The sequence below is a fragment of the Notamacropus eugenii genome, chromosome 1 (genome assembly GCF_028372415.1).
Source record: "Notamacropus eugenii isolate mMacEug1 chromosome 1, mMacEug1.pri_v2, whole genome shotgun sequence".
Lineage (NCBI taxonomy): Eukaryota > Metazoa > Chordata > Mammalia > Diprotodontia > Macropodidae > Notamacropus > Notamacropus eugenii.
Genome location: NC_092872.1, coordinates 353,652,955 through 353,670,738, shown reverse-complemented (window position 1 = coordinate 353,670,738; position 17,784 = coordinate 353,652,955). Strand labels below are relative to the sequence as shown.

Sequence of the window (17,784 nt, the reverse complement as noted above, 5' to 3'; positions counted from 1 at the left end):
CTGCTCCAGAACTTGTTGGGAGTTCTTCTTTACAGATATTCCATGGGCTGTGGGTTCGGAGCTAGTATATGTGCATCTTTCTACTCTGCCATCTTGGCTCCTCCCCTCCAGTGGTCTTTTAAGGCAAAATGCCTTCCATACCCAGAGAAAGAACTTTGGAATTCGATTGCAGAATATAGAAGACCATTTTCTTTTGTATTATGTTTTAGTTTGTTATATGATTTCTCTCATTCATTTTAATTATTCTACATAACATGACTATAGCGAAAACGTGTTTAATAGGAATATATGTATACAACCTATATAGGATTGTATGCCATCTTGGGGGGTAAAGGGGGAGGGAAGCGTAAGGGAGGGAAAATAGTCTAAGTTATATGGTAGTGACTGCAGGACACTGAAAACTAATAAAATTAATGTAAAAAATTAGACTGGAACAAATGCAAGCAAATACCTTTCTGAGAAATCAAGAAATTATAAAACAACCAAAAGAATGAAAAAATAGAAGACAATGTGAATATCTCATTGGGCAAAGTACTGACCTAGAAAATCAATCCAGGACAGATAGTTTAAAAAGTATTAGAATAGCTAAGAGGAAACAAATCCCTCACTCTTTTCTTGTGATACAATGCTATACTTAGACAATCCTAGATAATTAAGTAAAAAAGTACTTGAAACAACTAACAACTTTAGCAAAGTTGCAGGACACTAAATAAGCCCACATAAATCATCACAATTTCCTTATTTTACCAACAAAACCCAGAAGCTAGATAGAGAAAGAAAAACTCCCTTTAAAATAACTATAGATAAGGTTGGCAGAGCCAATATGGCAGAGCAAAAGGATGGACCTGCTCTAGCTCTCCCCACCATAGTACTTCAAATACCTCTAAAAAGTGACTCTAAAATTCTAGAGCAGCAGAAGCCACAAAATGACAGAGTGAACCAGATTTCCATCCCAAGACACCCTGAAAGGCCAACAGAAAAGGTCTATCACATTGGGCTTGGACAAGAGCTCAGTCCAATGTAGGCAGTGCAGCACAGATGGGACTGGAGCAGGCTTCAGGTTAATGAATCATGAGGAGCTGCTGTGGTTTCCATATTTCTCAACCAGCAAATGCCAAAGGTAGTTTCTAACATAAGTAAGAAAGCTCTTTCACCTGGATGAGTGGGGAGCACAGTCCAGGCCCAGCCCTGACACCAGAGCAGGGTCAGCCACCACAGCAGCAGCATCTACTTTTGGAGCCCTTTGCCTAAAATCCCTAGGGGAATCAAGCAGCTGATCTAGATCTCAGTCCTGAGTGGCAGTCCTGGAATGAGGAGGAGCTCTGACATGGTGGACCTGGTGGTGGCTGTGGAGAGAGAATCCAACTCACAATTCCAGGGCAGAGAAGAGAGCTTTGGGTTGCTCACAGGCAACCCAAGTTCAGGCCAGGAGAGCAGTAAACACCTATCCGTTGACTGTGCCACCTTGGGGGAACTGAGAACTTACAGCTCCCTAGAGATATCTCAGAGAACAGGTGCACAAAACCTACCCTCTATTTGACAAAGGACTCAAAAGTCAAGTAACCAGCTGGGAAAATGCCCAAAAAGGGGGGCAGGTGAAGACCATAGAAGGTTACTTTCCAGTTGAAAAGGTATCTTCTTCCATTCTTTTGGATAAGGAAGAGCAAAGCAAACTACCAGAGGAAGCCAGTAAGGTCCAGGTTTCTAAATCCAAAGCCTCCAAGGAAAATATGCAATGGTCTCAGGTCATGGAAGAGCACAAAAAAGGATTTTGAAAGTCAAGCAAGAGAAGTGGAAGAAAAATTAGGAAGAGAAAGGATCCAAGAAAATCATGAAAAATGAGTCAACAGCTTGCAAAAGCAGATCCTCAAAAACTCTGAAGAAAATAATGCCTTTCAAAAATATACTAACTCAAATGGTAAAAGAAGTTCAAAAAGTCAATGAAGAGAGAAATGCTTTAAAAAGCATAATTAGCCAAAATGAAAAGGAGGCTCAAAAACTCAGTGAAGAAAATAGTTCTTTAAAAATTAGAATGGAGCAGATGGAAGCCAATAACTTTATGAGAAACTAAGAAATTATAAAACAAAATCAAAATAACAAAAAAAAATCAGATAATGTGGAAAATCTCATTGGAAAAACAACTTACCTTGAAAATAAATCCAGGAGAGATAATTTAAAAATTATTAGTCTACCTGAAAGCCATGATCACAAAATGAGCCTAGACATCATCATCCAAGAAATTATCAGGGATAACTGCCCTGATATTCTAGAACGAGAGGGTAAACTAGAGAAGAATTCACAGATCACCTCCTGAAAGAGATCCCAGAAGGAATAATCCTGTAGCCTTATTCCTGAGTTTCCAGGTAAAGGAGAAAATGTTATAAGCAGCCAGAAGGAAACAATTTAAATGTTGTAGAAATGCAATCCAGATAACATGGGATTTAGCAGCTTCTACACTAAGGGAATGAAGGGCTTGAAATATATTCCAGAGATCAAAGAAGATAGGAATAAAACCAAGAATCATCTACCCAGAAAAACTGAGTATAAAACTTCAAGGGGAAAAATGGCATTTCAAAGAAATAGAGGACATAAAAGCATTCTTGTTGAAAAGACCAGAAGTAAATAGGAAATTTGACTTTCAAATACAAAAATTAAGAGAAACATGAAAAGGCAAACGGAAAAGAAAAGACTAAGGTACTCATTAAAGTTGAATTGTTTATATTCCTACATGGAAAGATGTTATTTGTAAATCAAGAGACCTTTTTCATTATATGGGTAGTTATAGTAGAGGGTATATATATGTACATATTCATATTTATATAGATATACATCTAGGTGTGTATTAGGATGGATGTGTATTTTATATATGTGTAGGTATATATATGTACATGGGTGTATATGTATGTATATATGTTTATATGTATATATCTACATACACACATATGTGTATGTGTGTGTGTATGTGTGCATGTATATATATACAGAGAGAAGGCACAGTGTAAGTTGAATATGAAGGGAGAGTGCCTAAAAAATACTGTTGAGTGGAATATATTAGGAGTAAAAGAAAGGGAGAGGTAGAATGTAGCAAATCATCTCACATAAAAGAGGCAACAAAGAGCTTTTATAATGAAGGGGAAGAAGAGGGGAATGAAAGGAAATAAATGAGCCTCACTCTCATGGGATTTAACTTGAGGAGGGTATAATACACACTCAATTGGATATGGAAATCTATTTTATCTTGCAGGTAGGCAGGGTGGAAGGCGATAGGAGAGGGAAGATAATAGAAGAGATCACAAATTGGAGAAAGGGATATTCAGAAGAAAATATTTTTGTGGGAGTACAGGTCAAGGGAGAGAATGGAATAAATGGAGGGCAGGATAGGACAGAGGGAAATATGGTTATCTTTTTGCAACATAACTATTATGGAAGTGTTCTGCATTTCTACACATGTATGACCTTTATTGAATTGCTTGTTTTGGCAATGAGGGTGGGTGGGGAGGGAGAAAGGGAGAGAATATGGAACTAAAAGCTTTAATAATGAATGTTAAAACTTGTTTTAGCATGCAACTGGAAAATAAGATGTACAGGCAATGAGGTATAGATACCTATTTTTCTCTACAGGAAAATAGAAGGGAGGTAGATGGAAGAAGGGGGTGAAATAGAAGGTAGGACAGACTGGACGAAGGGGTGGATGGGGCACATACTGCCCTGGGGTGGGGGTGGGGAGAGATGGGGAGAAAATTTTGAATTCAAATTCTTGTGGAGGTGTATGTTGAGAACTGAAAAATAAATAAATTGCATTTTTAAAGAAATCTCAAAAACTAAATTAAATAACTGTAGATAATAAAAAAAATATTTGGGATTCTAACTGCCAAGTCAAACACAGTAATTATATGGATATAATTCCAAAACACTTTTCATAGAAATAAATTCAGATTCATCAGTTGCTCATGGGTAGGCTGAGCAAATATAATAAAAATGACAGTTCTACCTAAATTAATTTACTTACTCAGTGTCATACCAATCAAACTACCAAATATTTTATAGACTTAGAAAAAGTAATAACAAAATTCATCTGGAAGAACAAAAGGTCAAGACTATCAAGACAATCAATAAAAAACAAAAAAAAAAAAGCAAAAAGGAAGGTGGCCTACCCATACCAGGTCTAAAACTATATTATAAAGCATCAGTCATCTGCTATGTTTGGTACTGCCTAAGAAATAGAATAGTGAATCAGTGGAATAGGTTAGGTAGACAAGAAACACTAGGAAATGTTCTTAGTAATCTACTTTTTGATAAACCTAAAGTCCCTAGCTTTTATGTAAACAACTCAGTATTTTACAAAAACTACTGGTAATATTGGAAAATGGCATGGCAGAAACTAGGCATAGGCCAGCATCTCATACCATATATTAAAATAAGGTCAAAATGGGCCCATGATTTAGACAATAAAGGATGATACCATAAGCAAATTAGGAGAGTTAGGTATAGTTTACCTCAGATCTATGGAGAAGGGAAGAATTTATGATGAAAGAAGAGATAGAGGAAATTATGAAATTCAAAATGGATAGTTTTGATTACATTAAAATTATAAAAGTTTTGCACAAACAAAATCAATGCAACTAAGATTAGGAGGGAAGCAGAAAGATAGGAAATTATTTTTATGTCCAGTGTTTCTAACAAATGCCTCATTTCTAAAATGTATAGAGAACTGAGTCAAATTTATAAGAATAAAAGGCATTCCCCAATTGATAAATGGCTAAAGGATATGAACTGAGAGTTTTCCATTGGAGAAATTGAAACTATCTATAATCATATGAAAAAAAAATGTTCTGAATCATTATTGATTAGAGAAATGCAAATGCAAACAACTCTGAGGTCTCAGCTTGCACCTATCAGATTGGTTAATATGACAGAAGGGAGAAATGGTAAATGTTGGAGAAGATGTACTAAAATTGGAACAGTTATACATTGTTGGTGGAGTTGTGAACTTATGCCATCATTTTGGAGTACAATTTGGAACTATGCTCAATGGGCTATAGAACTGTGCATACCCTTTGATCCCACCTCACCATTACTAGGTCTTAAAGAGATCACAAAAAAAGGGGGAAAGGAATAAGGTATAGAAAAATATTTATGGTAACTCTTTTTGTGGTGGCCAGGAATTAGAAACTGAGGGAATGTCCATCAATTGGGAAATGGTTGAACAAGTTGTGGTATATGAATATAATGGAATACTATTGTGACATAAGAAATGATGAGCTCATGGCTTTCATAAAAATCTGGAAAGACTGACATGAACTGATTCTGAGTGAAGTGAACAGAACCAGGAGAACACTGTACACAGTAACAGCTATGAGGACCTTGGAGTGAAGGATTCCAGTGAAGTGTGGAAGCCCCTGAGAAGTCAAGATTCTGGGATGTAAACTTAAGATATGGCTGGCTTTGAACTTGGAACTTGATAAGAGTAATGATATGGAAGAACTGAGCTAAACCATAAGCCTATTCACCTTTCCCTCTCCAGAGACAGAGGTTGTGAAGGAGAAATTGTGCCCCTGAGGTGTTTGTTGTAAGTGATGGTGGTTAAAAGGACAGAAATTTATATGTTTATTCTGGCTATACTTTTGAAGCAAATGTTCTTTGTAAAAGTTAATCTAGCTAATGTTTAAGTGGAATTGGGGTACTTCAACCATTAAAATTAAGACAAGACAATTGGAGAGGGCCCTTTGGATACCCAAGGGTATGGGAGAACCCGAGGGAAGAAGCAAAATGTAACACACTTAGCCTTCAGGCATTCTTAACAACTGCAAAAAGCAATTATTTTATCAACCAATTCAAGATTCCATAGTGCATTTTAAACAGAATAGAGATAGATTCTAGACCCATGAATTTATTGGCATAGGGAACTTTTGGGTAAGGAAACTCCATCCATCAGTGCTGGTTGAAAGTTTCTCAGAAATTTGTAATTTGGAGCTCAAAGTTTTAAAAATGAATGTTAAAATTTGTTTTTACATGTAACCAGGGGAAAAAAATACTAAAAGAAGAGACCATACTGCATTCTTTTACAAATTGAAATTTTGTGGCAACCCTACATCAAGACAGTTTATCAGTGACATTTTTCCAACTGCACATGCTCATATAGTGTCTCTGTGTCACATGTTAGTAATTCTCACAATATTTCAAACTTTTTCAATATTATCACATTTTTATGGTGATCTGTGATCATTGCTCTTTGATGTTACTATTGTAATTGTTTTAGGGTGCCATGAGCTGTCCCCCAATAAGATGGCAAATAATGAGTAAATGCTGTGTATTCTGACTGCTTTGATGACCAGTCCTTCTCTCTCTCTCCTTCTGCCTCCCTTTTTTCTGAAACACAATATTGAAATTAGGCCAATTAATAACCCTCCAATGGCTTCTAAATGTTCAAGTGAAAGGAAGCGTCAGTTGAGGCAGCAAACTTTATTGTTGTTTTATTATTTTAAGAAATTTCCACAGCCACCCCAGCCTTCAGCAACCACCACTCTGATCAATCAGTGGCCATCATCATTGAAGCAAGACTGTCTGCCAGCACAAAGATTATGACTCACTGAAGGTTCAGATGACAATTATTATTGTTTTTAGCAATAAGTACTTTTTAATTAAGGTATGTACATTTTTTTTTGACATAATATGTATACTGAGTAGACAACAGAGTGTAAACCTAACTTTTATCAGTGTATGTGTGCATGTGTGTGTTTGTTTTTCGTTGCCAAAGAAGGCCATTCCATCAGAGAAATAATGACATAAATTGCACTTGACTTTCTTTTGAGTAGGTAAGGCTTGTATAGGTCACTAGCTTCACTTCTCCTCCAGATCTATCTGAATCCAGTGACCAGATATTCATCAGGATGACTGGAGATGACCCAGGATGAGTCATTTGGGGTTAAGTGACTTGCCCAAGGTCACACAGCTGGTGAGTATCAAGTGTCTGAAGTGAGATTTGAACTCAGGTTCTCCTGACTCCTGCACTGGTGCTCTATCCACTGCACCACCTAGCTACCCAACTTTTACAGGTAGTAGAAAACCAAAAAAGAAAATTTGAGTGACTATTTATTTTTATTGTGATATTTGCTTTCTTTGGAAGTCTGGAATGGCTTATAGTATCTATGAGTTTTGCCTATAGTAGTAGTAGTAGTGGTGGTGGTGGTAATAGTAATAGTAGTCATAGTAGAAGTAGTATAGTAATAATAACCTATTAATTCAATTAAACTCTTAAATACTACTTTTATTCAAGATTCTACTCTTTTTACTGTTAATATTAATGACAACCCAGTTATTGTCCTTTGTTCTTGAAGAGGACCAAAATGACATTGCTATGACAGGGTCAAAGTACGTGTGTCAGACTGGCTGATCTGACCAATATGATCTAGGAAGACTTTACAAAGAGTCAGGAACAAATAAAATTTCACAGGAACATTTGGAGTTTAGATGATGTGGATAGAAACAGTGCCCAAAGAGTTGAAATAACATTGATTGACTTTGTGAAGCCCTTGGTGCCCTAAAGTCTCCCCTTACCACAACTTTCCCTTATCCTGGATCATAAAATTCCTTGTCCCCACTCCTCATCCTAGGGAATGGGATTTCTTTATCTTGTGTCATTCATAATCCTCAGTCTGTACTTTTATCTTGCAAGACTTCATCTTGCAACATTTCCACGAAGAAATCCTATAATCATCCTGTATAAGTCTGGTTCTTTTCCTATATCACTGCCTTTGTTTAGCTCCTTGCTAAATCTCAGGCCCACTGCTTTTGTAGTTCCCAGTGGGTAAAGAGAATGTCTAAGTGAATTCATTCACATTTTGAACCAGCTCTTCCAACTCTCTCTCTTCAACAGAGATGTCTCTAATATTTGCACATCTCACATTTCTTTTGAGCTACTCCAATTCTGCTTTGCTCATAGAGCACAGTGCCTTCTTTGATGTGGGCACAAGTTGGAGGGTCCTTTGCTAGTGTCTCCCATGTCATGGAATCAATTCCAAAGTTCTTTAGAGAGACCTTGAGAGTGTTCTTGTATCATGTCTTCTGACCTCCATGTGAGCATTTGCCTTGTGTGAGTTTTCCATAAAATAGTCTTTTAGGAAAGAGCAGTTGAACAACATGGCCAGCTCATCAGATTTCCTTCTTCTAACCATCATGTGAAAGCCTTCCCTGCATGAGTTCTTTATAAAACAGTCTCTTAGGCAAGTGTATGTTTGACATTCAAACAATGTGACCAGCCTATCAGAGTTGTGCTCTCTGTAATAGAATTTAAATGCTTGACAATTTAGCTGGAGAAAGAGCCTCAGTTCCTACTACCTTATTTTTCCAGATGATCTTCAGAATCTTTCTAAGACAATGCAAATGGAAGAAATCCACTTTCTTGGAATGGTGCTGGTATACTGTGCAGGTTTCAGAGGCATACAAGAATGAAGTTGTCACAATGGCTCTGTAGACCAGTGGTAGGCAGCTTAATATATACACTTTTCTTTAGATCCTCCCAAACACTGAGCTGGCTATGGAAATGTGTGTGTCAACCTCATCATCTACGTGTACATCCTTGGAAAATATACTGCCAAGGTAAGTGAACTTATCCACAGTATTCAAAATTTCTCCATTTGCTATAACCAATGGTTCCATATATGGGTGCTGGGGTGCTGGCTGGTAGAAAACCTGTGTTTTCTTTGGGTTAATTGTTAGGCCAAAATTAGCACAAGAAGCAGAGAATCAATCCATACATCCTTATATCTCAGTTTCAGAGGTTGCACTGAGAACACAATGATCTGCAAATTAAAAAATCATGCACCAACTCCTTCTACTTGACATACAGCCTTTTCAAGTTAAATAGTTTACCACTATGGAGGTGTTGAATAACAATATATTTCCTGGGTAAATCACTTAAAAATCCTCAGTTTGCTTTACTTTTCTTCCATGATAATGTGATAATGGGAATGATAACCAGACTCCTGGGGTTGTGAAGGTCAAATGAGATAGTATTTCCAAAGCCCTTCTCAAACCTTGAAGTGTTATGCAAATCTAGCTTTCATTATCATCATCATCATCATCATCATCATCATCATCATCATCATCATCATTATTACTCTGACAGAACATTTCCCTCACAATAGCCATTTGAATTCGTCAATGCAAGTGCTATCAAAACAGAGTAAGGGAAAGATCTTTCTACTCGGATTCAGGGCCTGGATTCAAATCCCAGTTCTGCTACCTATTAAATCTATAATCTGGGGCAGCTTGGTTAGCTCCTCTATGCCTATGTTTTCCTGTCAGTAAAATGAGGGATTGGGGTGACCTGGGGACTAGAGAATCTAAAATCCCTTTTATTTATAAATCTATAGTCCTATCATCCACATGTAATGGTGAGGGGCCAGAGGATTGCTATCAAGATGAAGTGACTTTCTCAAGGTCACATAACTAGTTTCAGATAACAGGGTTTTCATTCATACTCAGGTTTCCCAATTTAAATCTAGTATACTTTCTACCATAATGCACCATTTCTACAGTGCAGTTCATTTTCTATATGGGATTGATGTGGATACAAAGGTACCTTAAAGGTTGAGCTGCCTTTTCCCTGGTTCATCCTCTAAAGGCTCCCTAAAGTCTCTTGACACAAAGGTACCCTAAGGATTGAGTTGCTCTTTCCCTGGTACCTTAAAGTCTCCCCTTATCTTGGAATACCATAAAACTTCCCCCTAATCCTGGACCAAGGAATTCCTTGTCCCCACCCCATCTTGAGGAATAGGATTTCCTTATCTCCCTTATATTGATTGTGTCCTTCATTGTCCTCATCCTGTATCTTTATCTTGCAAGACTTCTTTGTCTTGCAAGACTTACCCTAGATTTCCAGCCCCCATAAGGAAACCCTAAAATCATCCTATATAAGTTTGACCTTTTTCTAATATCACTGCCTTTTGTTTAGCTCCTTGCTAAATTTCAGGTCCTCTGATAAGGTCTAAGTGAATTCTTTCCCATTTGAACCATTTGAACCAGCTCTCCCTTCTCTCTCTTCAACAGGGTGATTTATAGTAGACATTTTGTTGTTCTTGATCCAAGGGAAACTAAATACAAACAAATAAACAAGAATATAAAGCAGAATGAGGTCTGGTGAAATAGAGATAGTTCTGGACCCAAGAGATCAGGGTGTAGTGTAAATAACATCAGACTTAGAACAAGGAGACATGGATTTGACTTTGATACTTACTAGGCATTATTCTGGCATATTTTCCCCAGGCCTCATTTTTTTTTTCCATTGGAAAAATGTATGTGGAGAGCTTGGGCTAGGGGTGAGGGTCAGGGTGGAGCTATAAGTTCCCTTCTAACTTCAATTCCTATCACCTTATAATATAGTTTGTTTTTTCCTGCTTTTTTCATTTGACTTGGAAAGTGGGGGGAGTGGGGTGTGCCAAGAAGTTCCAAACTTGCTGCACTACTCTCTCTGACATTTTGTGTATAATGCACCACCTATTATGTAGAGTGGAAAGAACACTATATTTGGGATCTGAAGGCCTCTTCGGAATCCACACTTTTGTTCTCTGTTAGCTGAACGACTTGGGACAAGTTGTGTTTTAAGATTATCTATAAGATTAGGTATAACATATCTATAATTATATATCCATATGTTTATATATATATATATATACATGTATATATATACATGTATATATATATACACTTATAGTTATATCTATAATATATAATTATATATATTATATGTTATATCTATAATACATAATTATATATAATTTTCCCATGTATAAGATTAGGAGGATGTATGAGGTTATCTCTAAGAACTTCTCCAGATTTACCAAGTTTACCATGCTTTTTTGTTTGAAAACCCTGATTCTAAGTTCTGACATTCTATATTTGATGATTCAAAGAGCTCTTCCATCATTAACATTTTATTTTGTACTATCTCTAACACTCTTTCCAACTCTGATAGTCTGTGTTCTATGATCCTAAGGACCTTTTTTCCTCAGTAATTCTGTGCCCTATGGTTATAAGTAGGCCTTTAGTCCCAAATCCTATACTCGTATGAGACAATTATGCAAATGAGCATCAAACATGTTATTTGATCTCTTTTCATTAGCTTTCAAGTGCTTTTTTTAGATATTTTGCCAGGTAAATGGAATATGCTGCTGAATGGGATTCATCTTTCCTCTCTCTGATTCACCTTTCCCCTGCCTATGACTACATTTGATTTTGACTTTCAAAATTAGGGGCTAGAGAACTCAAAAGTAGACTCAGACAGAAGTTTCCTCTTAGAATTGGGGGCGGGCAAGGTTGCAGAGAGGAATAGGAGGAGAAAGAAGAGAGAAAGAGATATGCTCACCCTGTTCCTGTTTAACTGTTCTCATGTTTGGCCTCCCTCTGCCCATTCTGTGACTCATTAAGAGACATGTAAATCAATTCTGGCTTTTGCCAAAGTGCAAACATGGTTTCACTCAATGGCATTAAAATTGGAATTTTATTTTCTTTTTCAAAAATCTCCCTCCCTGAGGAACTTTGAATAGGATGTAGGGGAATCGAACTCATGGCTGAAAACAAATGTTCTGTAAAGTGTTCATTTAAAAACTTGAAATCATTTACTCTTGCCAGAGCTGAACATGAATCCAACTATAAAATTATTTATGGGGTTTCTTTGACCTCTTCAGAAAGAAAGAAAAGATGGAAAGCAAATCTTTTGCTGTCACCAAATAGATACACATTTGAATTGATGCTACATGTCTAATGAAATGAGTGAATCTTGTCATATTCATTCGCTTTCATTTCAGGTGTTGGCTAAAAGCACACCACCTCACGGAGCTGGGGGAGAATTTGGTATTGTCTGAAAATGTATGTGATTAGTATCTGACATCATATAATTGCATATGCTAGTTGATGGGGTTCAGTAGAATGTTATAAGGTTGTAATAACACAGCAGTGCTGTGGGCAAAGAGCGAGTGCATCCAATCAGAGAATCACATTCAGATTGTGATTCCTCCAAAGATGGAATGTTGGAGGTCAAATGAGTCCAACTTGTATCTCAAGCAAGCCAGCAAGCAAAAAACATTTATTAAGTGCCTACTAAGGGACAGGCACTGTGTTAAATACATTGTTGTTACTGCTTAGTTACATCCAACTCTTCTAAAACCCATTTGGGGTTTTCTTGACAAAAATACTGAAGTGGTTTGTCATTTCCTTCTCCAGCTCATTTTTACACACGAGAAAACTGAGGCAAAAAGGATTAAGTGGCTTGGGTCACACAGCTAGCAAGTGTTTGAGGGTAGATTTGAGCTCAGGAAGTTGAATCTTCCTGACTCCAGGTCTGTCATTCTATCCATGATACCACCTAGCTGCCTCAGGCTAAACACTGGGGATACAGAAAGAGGTGAAAGACAATAGCTACTCTCAAGGAGTTTACAGTCTAATAGTGGAGACAATATGAACACAAATATGTACAAAGCAAGCTATGTAGGAGATAAATAGGAAACAGTAGAGTAAAGGCACTGAAATTAAGAGATATTGGGGAAGGCTTCCCATAGAAGGCAGGATTTTAGTTGGGACTTAAAGGAAGCCAGGGAGGTCAGCAATTGGAGTGCATGAGGGAGACAGTTCCAGGCATAAGGGAAAGCCAGAGGAAAAACCCAGAGCCCAGAGATGGAGTGTCTTGTTCATGGAACAGTCAAGAGGTCAGTGTCAGTAGACTGAAGAGGTTGTGGTGGGATGTAAGTAAGAAAACTAGAAAGATAGAAAGGGCCCAGGTTATGAGGGGCTTTGAACACCAAGTGGAGCATTGTGTATTTGCTCCTAGAGATGATAGGAAGGCAATGGGATTTACTAGTGTATTTGTGTGTGTGCGTGTGTGTGTGAGAGATTAGATCTGTGCTTTAAAAAAATAACTTCAGTGGCTGAATGAAGGATGGTTTGAAATGGAGAGAGATTTGAAGCAGGGTATAGGATGACAAGGACCTACATTAGAACAGTGATTGTGTTAGTCTTGGCAACAGCTGGGATATAGGGAGAGAGAAATAGTGAGTAATCCCAGGATGACTTTCACCTTGAAAGTCTGAGGAGTTGGGAGGATGATATTGCCATCCATAGTAATAGTGAAGATAGGAGAGGAGCATTTGGGGGAAAACAATTTCATATTTCTGAAAGAGAGCTGAGGATGTGAGATTAGAGGTCAGCAGAGAGATTGGGACAGGATGATTTGAGAATCATCAGTATAGAGATGGTAATTAAATTCATGGGAGCTGATGAGACCACCAAGTAAAATAGTGTAGAAGGAGAAGAGAAGAGGTCCCAGGACAGAATTCTGAGGGGTTTCTGTGATTAGAGGGCATGATCTGGAAGAAGGTCCAGCAAAGGATACAGACAATGAATGATCAAAGAGTTAGAAAGAGAACCAGGAAAGAGTGATGTCCCAAAAACCTAGAGAGAAGACAGTATCAAAGCATAGAGTGATCAGTGATGTCAGAGACTGTAAAGAGGTCAAGGAGAATGAGTACTGAGAAAAGATCCAGCGTAACATAGCATGTACATATATATACATCTCTACCCACTGAGGCAGCCAATTTCACCTTTGGACAGATCTAATTTTTAGGAAGTTTTTTCCTTATATTAGTCTCAGTTCTGCTTCATTGTAACTTTTATGCATTGCTCCTAGAATCATGCCACACAATCTCCTTCTCCAATTTATCACATTCAATTCTACAAACACTTATTTAAAAAAAAAATTCAAATACTATGAGCAAATTGCTATACTCAATGCTGCAGAAAGGTTGCAAGATGTACAAGATATGGTCATAACTTCCGGGAAGCTAAAAGATAATCAATGATTGATTAAAAATCTACCTCTGTGATTTATTCTATTAGTTTTGTGTTTCAAACCAAGATCTTCCATTCATGTGACAACTCTCGAAATCATTTGATCCTAAGCTTAGGCTCATCCAGCCTAAACATCCCAAGTGTTTTAAGGTCCAGCCATCTGCCATGTTTTTGAATCTTTTCATCTTCTTGGTTACTCCACCTTTAGATGTCAGAAACATAATTAGCATGGAGCAAGAGTAGATTTGGCTCAAGCCCAAGGGATTACATTAAGTGAAGGACATAATTCGTCCTTCCCATATTCCTTTGAACAATGCTGGCCACACAACTTTCCCTACTCCTACTACTTAAAGTTTTATGATTCCCTCCCGGTGCTGCCTGCTGCTGGCCTTGTCCTTTTTGAGGCCCTGTCACCCCCATCCCTGAAGTCTCTGTGTGGTGGTCTCTGCTAAGTCATTAAGTAACTGCGGAGGAGGCCGCAACATGTCTGACAAATTACCCTACAAAGTTGCTGACATCAAACTGGCTGCCTGGGGACGCAAGGCTCTGGACATAGCAGAGAATGAGATGCCTGGCCTGATGAAACTTTGAGAGATGTACTCAGCCTCCAAGCCACTGAAGGATGCCTGGATTGCTGGCTGCCTTCACATGACTGTGGAAACAGCTGTTCTTATTGAGACACTGGTAGCCCTGGGAGCTGAGATACAGTGGTCCAGTTGCAATATTTTCTCCACCCAGGACCATGCAGCAGCTGCCATTGCCAAAACTGGCATTCCTGTGTATGCTTGGAAGGGGGACACTGATGAGGAATACGTCTGGTGCATCGAGCAGACCCTCCATTTCAAGGATGGGCTGCCCCTCAACATGATCCTGGATGATGGTGGGGACCTCACCAACCTTCTTCACACCAAATACCCTGAGCTCTTGAATGGTATCAGAGGCATCTCAGAGGAAACCACCACAGGCATCCATAATCTATACAAGATGAAACTTAATGGAGTTCTGAAAGTGCCAGCTATCAATGTGAATGATTCTGTTACCAAGAGCAAGTTTGGCAACCTGTATGGCTGCCATGAGTCCCTCATTGATGACATCAAATGAGCCACAGATGTGCTGATTGCAGGCAGGGTGGCTGTGGTGGCAGGCTATGTGGGCAAGGGCCGTGCTCAGGCCCTTTGGGGCTTTGGTGCCCGAGTCATCATCACAGAGAGAGAGACCCCATCAATGCACTGCAGGCCTCTATGGAGGGCTATGAGGTGACTACCATGGATGAGGCCTGCAAAGAGGGAAACATCTTTGTTACCACCACAGGATGCGTGGACATCATCTTGGGCAGGCACTTTGAGCAGATGAAGGAAGACGCCACAGCATGTAACATTGGCCACTTTGACATGGAAGTAGATGTCAAGTGGCTGAATCAAAATTCTGTGGAGAAGGTGAACGTGAAGCCTCAGGTGGACCGTTATAAACTGAAGAATGGGTAGCGGATCATCCTGCTGGCAGAAGGCTGCTTAGTCAACCTGGGCTGTGCTATGGGGCCATCCCAGCTTTGTGATGAGCAATTCCTTCAGCGACTTGATGCTGGTGCAGACTGAGCTGTGGACCCACCCAGACAAGTACCCTGTGGGAGTGCACTTCCTTCCCAAGAAGTTGGATGAAGCTGTGGCTGAGGCACACCTTGGCAAACTGAATGTGAAGCTAACCAAACTGATGGAAAAACAGTCCCAGTACCTGGGCCTCCCCAGAGAGGGCCCCTTCAAACCTGACTACTACCAGTACTGAGTCCTGCCCAGCTCAAAGATTCCAAATGACCAACTACTTTTGCTCACCTTTCCAGCCCTTCCTGCACAGAGTAATAAATAGTATCTAGGTTTGGTTGGGCAAAAAAAAAAAAAAAAAGTTTTACGATTGTCTGCTCTTCTTGGGTCTGCCTCCTCACCTTCCAGTGTTTAGGCTACTTTGTGCACTTTGTGGGGCTTACTCATGGCAAGAGATACCTGGCCCACCTCAACACACTAAGCTAAATAAGGGCAGGGAATGTGTCATATACCTCTCTCTTTGGTCTCTGAGCATTGGATAAATGGCCCTGCAAAATAAAGATTCAGTGCACGCATGTGCAGTAGATGGTGAAGCTAACAAGTCAATATGTATCATGTCAAACAAATAATCCATGTTTCATCCTCCTCCAATATATTAATAGCTGATATGTAAATGGTACTCTAAAATTTGCAAAGTACTCTGTATGCAATTATTCTCTCATTAAATTCTCATGATGGATCTATGAGGCAGGTGCTGTTATTTCCTCTATTTTTCATATGTGGAAATTAGTTGTTTTGGTCCATAGCCACATGACCAGTAGGTGCCAGAGATAGGTTTTGAGCCATGGTCTCTAATGATTCCAAGTCCAGTGATCTTTCTATGGTATCTTGCTACTTTCCTTCCCTTCCTTTCCCTTTCTTTCCCTTCCCTTTTCCATTAAAGAGGCCGTCCCCCTGACTACTTTTTAAAAGAGGCCTATTCACTGAATGGACATTACCTCACTTTAAGTCAGTACCTGCAAATACCTTAGCCTAAAAGGTCAAGGTCTTCCATTGCATCCTGGGCCATCTCCAATCATCCTAATGGCCACTGGATCCAGAAGGCTCAGGAGGAGGAAGTGAGGCTGGTGACCTTGCACAGGACTCCCTTACTCAAAACAAAGTCAAGTGCAAGTCATGTCATCATTTCTGTGATGTCATGGTCCTCTTCAAAAATGAAGGATGGACACAACAACAACTAGTTACTTCTCAATATAGCAAGAAGGTGGGACTGGGGAGGGGGAGATAAAAATCCATGCTCTACATCCAAATGAGTAGCTGGAGAAGCATTTTCATTTCATTCTTATTAAAACCTGGAGCTGATTTAGCATTTTTTTAATTTTATTATTTTGTTTGTTTTCAGTGCTTGACAATCACATCCATATATCTTAGATTTTTTCCCACTACCTACCCATCATTCCCCGTTCCTTTCCCACTCCCTTCTTGAGGTAGCATACAATCTTATGTAGGTTCTACATGTACATTCCTATCAAATGCATGTTGCATAGAAGAATTAAAATGAATGGGAGAAACCATAAACAAAACAAAACAAAACATGATACAAAAGAAAATGGTCTGTTTCTATCTGTGATTCAATTCCATAGTTCTTTTTCTGGATGTGGAAGGCATTTTGTCTCAAGAGTTCATTGGAAATTTTTTAAGTCCATGCATTTCAATGAAGTACACAGTCTACCAGAAAAATTCCTCACACACTGTGGTTGCTGCTGTGTACAATGTTCTCCTCCTTTCACTCAGCATCCATTTATATAAGTCTTTCCAGGCTTCTCTGAAGTTTTCCTTTTGGTTGTTTCTCATAGCACAATAGTATTCCATTACATTCATATACCACAACTTGTTCAGCCATTCCCCATTTGATAGGCGTCCCCTTGGTTTCCAGTTTTTGGCCACCACAAAGAGAGCTGCTATAAATATTTTTGTACATGTGGGACCCTTTCCCATTTTTATGATCTCTTTGGAATAGAGTCCCAGAAGTGATATTGCTGGGTCAAAGGGTATGCACATTTTTGTAGCACTTTGGGCATAGTTCCAACTTGCTCTCCAGAATGGTTGGATCAGCTCACAGCTCCACCAACAATGAATTAGTACTCCAACTCTCCCACATCTTCTTCAACATTTATCATCTTCCTGTGATTTAGCATGTTTATATTTGGTACTGACCATGAGTTATGGTTAGGAAATTTCTGTTTTCTGCTCCCCTCATTTAGATAATTCAGAACTGTTGGGAGCCCCTTTCATCTGCCACCTCTCTACTCACTCTCACCTCTAGCTACCTCATCCCCACATTCTCCTCTTCTGGCCTCCCTTTCCATTCTCCCCTGTGGAGTCTTCCTCTATTGGCAATAAC

General features: G+C 39.0%; 1 pseudogene; it reads left to right on the top strand.

The window, feature by feature from the left end:
• The first annotated feature begins 14,325 nt into the window (after positions 1 to 14,325).
• Positions 14,326 to 15,653, top strand: LOC140525804 (adenosylhomocysteinase pseudogene; annotated as a pseudogene).
• The last annotated feature ends 2,131 nt before the right edge of the window (positions 15,654 to 17,784 follow it).